This window comes from Helianthus annuus, chromosome 17, assembly GCF_002127325.2.
Source record: "Helianthus annuus cultivar XRQ/B chromosome 17, HanXRQr2.0-SUNRISE, whole genome shotgun sequence".
NCBI lineage: Eukaryota > Viridiplantae > Streptophyta > Magnoliopsida > Asterales > Asteraceae > Helianthus > Helianthus annuus.
Genome location: NC_035449.2, coordinates 125,958,350 through 125,966,342, shown reverse-complemented (window position 1 = coordinate 125,966,342; position 7,993 = coordinate 125,958,350). Strand labels below are relative to the sequence as shown.

Genomic DNA, 7,993 nt, shown 5'->3' with positions numbered 1-7,993 from the left:
TGAAGATTCCGTCAACATTCAAGGGGGGAGTCTGTTGGTGCAGTTGTCTGTCGACTACATCTTAGTTCGAGTCTTAGGGTAGGGCTGATTGTATCATGCACGGAAATTGAGAAATCATGTTTTAGACATGGTTCCGCTTATGTGTCATAGGGTAGTTTCGCTTGTGTGTCATTGGGATGGTTCCGCTTATAAGGTAATGATGTAGTTCCGCTTATACGTACATGTACGTATAAGCAAAACCTACTTGCCTATACATAGGGTCATTCAAGCGGAACTATGTAGCAGTTGTAGTGAGGTTGTGTAACGGCGAAGCCCTGCCAATTCGTCTCCAGAGCTTGTAACTTGTTATAAAGAGCAATAAACATAGACAAATTAGTGAAATCAAGCTAAACAAAGACTGAATCAATGAATTCCGCCTCTGATTCAGTCTGAGCACTCTTCTGATTGACTCGTCAGGTCGTCTAACAATCCTACAATATAATAGATATATATATGTATATTTGTAAAAATCATCTTTTCTTATATTTAGATTTAAACCATCATTTTTTCAATAATATCACACCCCCCAAAATACCACATGCAGAAAACCCTGCTGGGGTGTGACGTACCAGGATCTAGCCACTAATCATATTGAACTCATAATCAAATCTCAAATGGAGTTATCAATTATAAATAAAAATGTATCAAACAATAAGTTTAATAAAATCCAACAAGTTCAGCGGAAGCAATAAGTAAACCATTGTTTAAATGTTTCAAAACCAAATGTATTAAAATCACTAAGCCTGTCATGTGTATCCAATCAGTTCGACCCATGACCACTCCAGCCATTCCAGACAGCAAGTTCCATATCCAAGAAATCTAACGACCTGCGAGCATGCAACACGTATGTCAGACAACGCTAAGGATCTTGCGTCTATTTCTAATGAATTTGATGCAATGGGGATACGACGTATGTCGGATATCGGATATCTCGACTCGGGTGATTAACGATTGCAAAAGTATTGTTTTGAGATGGTTAGCAAGTAAACTTGAACCGTTACGTGCCAAAGAAGCCCTTAGAGGTTTAGCTAATTGCAATCTTAATAAAGGTGAGCCAATCATGCTTCATTTGATCTTTTAAATCATTTAAAGATTTGAGTGATTGCTTTGAAATACCCATTACTCTCTATGTCTAAAAAGGAAACACCTTTGCCAGTATATTTCAAGGTTTCCCATTTTGCCCTTGCTTTCGTCGTGCATTCAATTTACACAATTTTTTAAATACCGGTATGAACTGGCAGGTTATACCGGTTAAACCGGATATCGGACATGATTCCGGTACGATAAAGACCGGTAAAACCCGAATACGGTATATCTTATGTACCAGCGGTAAATCCGGTTCTACCGGTTCAAACTGTTGTACCGGTTTGCATTATCTTAAGATTTGATTTCTTAATTTTAATAAAATACAATATTAAGGTAATACTGATCTTCCATATTTCCGGTAATTACCTAGTGCCTTCTATTCCAATATTCCATCGTTGTTGAAATTGTTATTCACCTCGTACAATACAATATTGTTTATAACTAATAAAAATATTCTTATAATGCTTAATAGTTTACAACAAAAATAGTTGTTTTTAGATAAAACTATGATCAGTTAAATAAATCCTAGTTGAGATTGGTTTGTTTTTTAGATGAATTTGTATTTTATGGAATTTATAGGGTTAACTAGTAACCCGGTTCAACCGCCCGATACAACCCCGGTTCAACCGGTTGAACTATTTTAGAGCCTAACCCGGTATGATTTAAAAACCGGTTTTTAAAACATTGAATTTACACATTTTACATTGTTTACGATCTTTTTTGTGGAAATGTCATATGGAATATATATCCATTTGTTTCATAACAAAATAACCTTTATTTAATTGTTTTTGCAACTGAATGGAGATAGGGTTCAACAAATATTGGAAAGAGTTGGGGCAAAATGGGAACTTTAAGAAATATTTTGTACGTACAGTAGGGGGATTTAATGAGTGAAACTGTGATACCTTAGGCAAATCCCTCGTCATTCCATCCACATATGAGATACTACCTTCTTGGTTTTAAAAAGCGAAAGGCGCACAAAAGCGACGAGGTCTAAAACTGAGGCCATCCACATATGAGATACTGCCTTCTTGGTTTTAAAAAGCGAAAGGCGCACAAAAGCGACGAGGTCTAAAACTGAGGCGTGAAGCGTAAAATGCAAAAGTGGTGGGCTTTTCATACCTGAGGCGCAAGGAGATTATATAAATTCTTTCATGTATGCCATAGGTTTTTAGCATCCCTTATCCAAAATATGGCTATAAATAAGGTTTATATATGATTTTACCTACATGTACAAGCCCAAAAACCTATGGTACAACACTTTGATGAATAAAAACAACATAAAAACATCCAAAGTACACAAGGCGCACGCCTCAGACCCTAAAAAACCCAAAGTTTGCGCTGTTCCGGTGCTTTGTGGAAAACGCCCGACTCAGGTGACATGAGGCGCTGAGGCCTGCAGTGCGCCTCGCGCCTAGGCGCGCTTTTTAAAACCCAAACTGCCTTACCTCAAATATCACAAACCAGTTTTCGGTGCATTGGCTGTGGGTAAGAGGAGAACTCTACAGTTAAGCATGCGTGGGTGGGAATAAATCTAGGATTGGAAAGGCTTCATTTAGGGAACTAAAAACAAGCTATGAGCTCCTAGTGGGCAAAGCGGATAATATTAGCTGGTAAGAGCGGTTGATGTTATAATAACTGTAGTTAATTACCTTTTTCGGCCCTGTGATTTGCTGAAAATAACTATTGCAGTCCAATAGTTTAAAAATTGCGAAAACAGTACCTGTGGTTTTTTTTGAAAGGTAAAAATAAATAAATAAATAACTAAATATTAAATAAATAAATAAATTGTTATGTTGATTTCAGTTTGCCCATTGGTTTTGCCAAATGTCCGACCTGTCGCACAAGGTTGTGGAGATGAGATTAGCAACCATACATCATGTTGTAATGCAATGGGAAGTTATGTATCTCACTTGCAAAAGCAAAGCTTTTTAACCAATTTGCAAGCGATAAATTGTGCGGCTTCACTTGGGAACAAGTTACAGAAAGAAAACATAACCAACAATGTCTATAATCTTTGTCGTGTAAACCTACAAGACTTCTCCCTCCAAGGTTTGTTTTTTGTTTCCGTTTATTTAACATGAATCTTTTCGATCATATTACTCGAAGCTCATAGTTTATATCATTTCTTGGCATGTTGGAATCTACAACTCAATTGCAGCAAACGGAATGAGATTTAGGTTATATAAGCCACTGATTTATGTTTTTAGTGGCATTTTTAGTGTGCCATCTTTGTTTAACACACACTTTAAATGAGATTTAGGTTATATAAGCTACTAATTCACACTTTCAGTCTCACCATAAAATTTACTTATGCCACTAATCCTAAGATGTAATCAAAACTCAAATATACAAAGTTATATTTTTATGAGTTGTAATTTTAGTTTTTATCTTTACACTATACTTATTACTTATTATTTTCGTGTAACTAAAATAAAAGAAAAAAAAATCAAATTTGAGTTTCTGGCCTCCTCATTCTACCCAAAAAATACAATTTTCAATTCCCGCTACTTTCTTCTACTTCCATCTCCCTTGTTTTTCAAATTTTCATCTTCCCTCCCTTTCTCATAGCCCTGATTTGATTCCCATATTGTTTTTCAATTTTTCATCTTCCCTCCCTTTCCCATAGCCCTGATTTGATTCCCATATTGTTTTTCAATTTTTCATCTTTCCTCCCTTTCCCATCCCTGATTTGATTCCCATCCAAATAGATACCTTTACAGCAGTTGAGGAGAAAAGCAGTAGCCGCCACTAAGGGCCGACCACCATCGCTGCACCCCAATGACCGTCGACCGCCCTTCCTTTCCTCTAATCTATTGGCATCGCTGTTTGCAGAATGGGAGATGAATGAGCCCGGGGCTAAGCGCCCTAAATTCAGCATGTTGGTTCAGTCGAGACTCTTGTCATTTCCTTTATACGACCCACAATTTCAGGTAAACACTTACTAGAACATGTTTAGTGTTTTTTTTTTTGTTTTTATTTAGTAAATGTTGTTTTTTGCATAAACGGGATGCTGTGATGGTAACTGTTGGTGTTGATTTAGAATAACATGAACCTTGTTTGGTCATTGGTGTATGCGATTTTGGGGTCGAATCAACTAGAAGAAGTTAGATACTTTGCAAGATTCAGTCATGCGCTCCACATGTTTGATGAAACGTCTCAATGAAACTTTTTTGTATAAATTTCATTATCATTTCCCTTTGCTGATAATGTGAGGGCTACTTTAATTTGAGGTTGCAACTTTGAGATATATTCTTTAATTTGTTTGCCATTTTTTGAGATTTTTCATTTACTAATTAGATATTGGATGGTTACTGGTGTTCTAATTGTATAGGAAATGTTTGAAGGTTTAGTAAGGCAGCTAATTTTAGGTTATCTTGGGCAATATATTAATGATATACACAGGGAGCATCTCAAGATTACACTCTAGAATGGTCAGTCATTACTGTATAATATCCTACTCTTTATTAAGTTACTGTAGGTTTAGTTGTGTAGTACATAGCTGTCAATAGCGAATAGTGAACGATAGCGACAAACTACGCGCAATTTTATGTTTAGCGATACACTAGAAGAAAATTTAAGAAATATTTTATATGTAAATTTTATCAAAAAAAAAAACGAAATAAAAAAATTCCAAAAATCTCGCTATTTGTCGCTAAATTCTATATAATGTCATCAATCTGCTTTGCTGCGTAGCACGCTATATCGCTCTCTACGGGCGCTATTGACATCTGTAGTGTAGTATAAACATACTACTACTCACGTCTAGGGGCGACTCAACCGTTTTCGTGGCCCAAAGCGAATGGAATTGTGTCTCCTGTTACTTAGATATGAAGGCAGTATGTTCAATGTTAACTTTATGCAAATCATTCTCAATCCTTAGCAGGGATGGGGCGCCACGTGATGGCACCTCCACCACGCGTGGATCCATCACGCACACCAAAAGTTGTTATCATATTTTACTGGCCAGCCCAATTCCTCAATCCCTCAATCCATTTACATTTTAGTTTTTCTTTTTCCCCATGATAAACGAGTTGTAAATGGGCTAGCGGGTTGACATGATTAATTCACGGGTCAAACGAGTTGACACAAACACAGCCCGTTTAATTAAACGGGTTAACAAGCCACCCCTACTTGATCAAGGTTTTTCAGTATTTACTAGGGCAGGTTGAGCTCGAGGTCAAACTTAAACGAGCCAGCTCGGCTCATTTATATTATCGAGCCGAAAAGTCGAGCTCGAGCTCGGCTCGAATAATGTTCGAGCCGGCTCGTTAATTTTTATTTTCTTTTACAATAAAAAACAAGAAAAAAATAAAAATAAAAATACACATATGTCTATATGTGTTATTTTTATTTTACTAATATATTAAAGATCAAAGGCATATAAGAAGTATTATATGTGTAATTTTTGCTTATTTTTCCATATTTGTATATGTTATTTGGTTAACTAAACTCAAAATATTAGCACCGTAGCACACTCCCACATATTTTTACTTTAATAGACTTAAAATTAATATAAATATAATTGGAGCCAGCTCGCGAGCTCACGAGCCGAGCCAGGCCTAGCTCGAGCTTGGCTCGTTTACAACTGCGCTTCTTTTGAGCTTTTTCTGAGGGAGCTTCGAGCGGACCGCGAGCTTTTTGAACACCCCTAGTATTTACTATACCGAAGTGTGTTTTTTTATTTGCAGGCTCTGGTGTAACTACAGATGAAGAGACGAGTTCTGCAGCCAAAATTATGGTTATTTCGGTTATACCGTTTGCGTTCTTCCTAATTATCGAAATATCTTTTGGCGTGTCTTAGGGCTACATCTTCATGATTCCTCTGTTTGTCTCATTTATGTTCTTGATGGTATACTTTATATGGTAGGTATATTAAAAAAATAAAACAGACTTAGCATTATTTGATTTGTATAAGTACAACACATGTTTCCTTAATCTTTCAACATCTTCCGGTGTAGATGTGTGAGCCTTCGGTCCAAAAAAGGCGACTATCATACGTGAAACACGAGCGTTTAGTTGTGAACATACTAAAACATCTGCAAGAGCACACTGCAGAACAAGTACTCACTAAAGATGGTTCAGTAAACCTACCTGTTATAGAACGGTTAGATTCGCGTTCATTTTCATATTTATCCTCCATTTATACTTTCCTTTGCTTTTTATTTATTTGTATTCTTTTATTGTTTCGCAAGCTATTTACAATGATCGATCAAGATGGCGATAGCTACATATCTTTTCCCGAACTAAAAGCAATTCTTCAAGATATCAAGTTCAGTCGATTAACTTGGAACAAGGAGAAAACACTTGAAGAAATAATGAAAGAATTCGATAAAGATGACTATCGTAGAGTAACTAAGGATGAATTTGTAGAAATATTAAAGAAAATGGCTCGACGAGACCAAAAATGCAGTGGACAAACGACCATATCAATCGGTTAGATCGTGGAGGGACTTATATCAGGTACTTAAACTAGAAATTTTGCATCAACAAACGTTTTTATAGTAAAATTTAAAATTCCTCATATGTATTTGTTTTCAGATTATCCACCCATGGTATGATTGGTATCAGACCAAAAAGAAAGAAGAAACGGCGATGAAGATCCTTATAACCGACACGTCCAAAGCTTACAACTAGAAAATTTTTACAACGAAGATGGAACACCAAATATATCTGCAATAAAAAGGTGAGAAGCAAGTATTTGAATTTAGGTGGTGTTTGGCATTGCATTTGGAAGTGATTATCTCATTATCATCTTCCAATTGCATATAAGTTTCTAGTGTTTGGGTATACTGAATTTGATTCTGGTTATAGATAACTAGGTTACAATATTTTTATGTGTTACACATGTTAAGAAATGTATAATTATATAATTAGTAATAAGAAAGTTATATTATAAAAAATATATATATGTATTGCACGGTTGAATAAATCAGTGTACCATCTAAATTTTAATATATTATTTCTTTCAAGTGGGTATTAACTTTGATTTTTAATACCATCTATCTTTTTAACATATTTTAACATATGTTTTCCGTTATATGTTATAGGTCCATGGTATTGGTTCTACGGTCCGGTCCCTAACAACCCTTTATCAGTTGACCATATATCATTTGAAAGAAGCTAATGGTAATTACTTTTATATTACCAGTTTTCACATAGGCAGGAGCCAATATATTTTTATTTGCATATTGAATAGTGTCCTTGTTGTTTGCATATTAAAGGTCTTTATTTTTTAGCAGGTATCTACTAGTATCATTGCTTTGAAAGAGTTAATATGAAGATCATTTTATTTGCATGAAGATTGTGAAAGAGGTTCATGATTGCGAAGCTTCAAGTTTTTTATTCAAACATGTGTTAGTTTGTATTCTATATGTTTGCTATTTAGACTTTAATTGACACTTATGTGATGTTTTAATATGTTTGGAACATGATCTAACTTTTAATTGAAGTAATGATATTACAATTTATGCATTTTATGGTTTTTTTTATTTAATATGGTAAACAAATAATGATTATAATTAAATATAGTTAATATGATAAACAACTATAGTGGCATTTAATTTGATGTATTTTTTGTGGCAAAAATTACATGTCGCTAAAAACCCAAAAGTTTATAGTGGCAGACAAAAAGTGCCACTAAAGGGCGCTGTTGGAATGAGCGGCACACAAAAAAAGTGCCACTAAAAGGCTTTAGCGTCACCGCTTCTAGTGGCACTTTTTTTTGTGTGCCGCTCATTCCAATAGAGGCCTTTATGTGGCACTTATTTGGTTTTTTGTGGCACTTATTGTATGCCACTGAATGGATTTTTTTTGTAGTGTGGGCAAAGCGGATAATATTAGCTGGTAAGAGCGGTTGATGTTATAA

At 35.3% G+C, this 7,993-nt stretch overlaps 2 long non-coding RNA genes across 9 annotated transcripts; both read left to right on the top strand.

Moving 5' to 3' along the window:
* Positions 1-962: 962 nt before the first annotated feature.
* Positions 963-3,041, top strand: LOC110925884. Its single transcript, XR_002584843.2, has 2 exons — positions 963-1,088; positions 2,932-3,041. It is a non-coding gene; the product is annotated as an uncharacterized LOC110925884 (long non-coding RNA).
* A 638-nt stretch (positions 3,042-3,679) lies between these two features.
* LOC110923180 lies at positions 3,680-7,599 on the top strand. 8 transcript variants are annotated; one of them, XR_002583800.2, is made up of 8 exons: positions 3,680-4,058; positions 4,169-4,358; positions 4,460-4,559; positions 5,817-5,991; positions 6,087-6,588; positions 6,667-6,811; positions 7,176-7,254; positions 7,368-7,599. It is a non-coding gene; the product is annotated as an uncharacterized LOC110923180 (long non-coding RNA). The 8 variants fall into 8 exon arrangements; XR_004885935.1 differs by having other exon boundaries at positions 3,681-4,058; positions 4,227-4,358; XR_002583803.2 differs by lacking the exon at positions 4,169-4,358 and having other exon boundaries at positions 3,687-4,058; positions 6,087-6,188; positions 6,321-6,588.
* Positions 7,600-7,993: the final 394 nt, after the last annotated feature.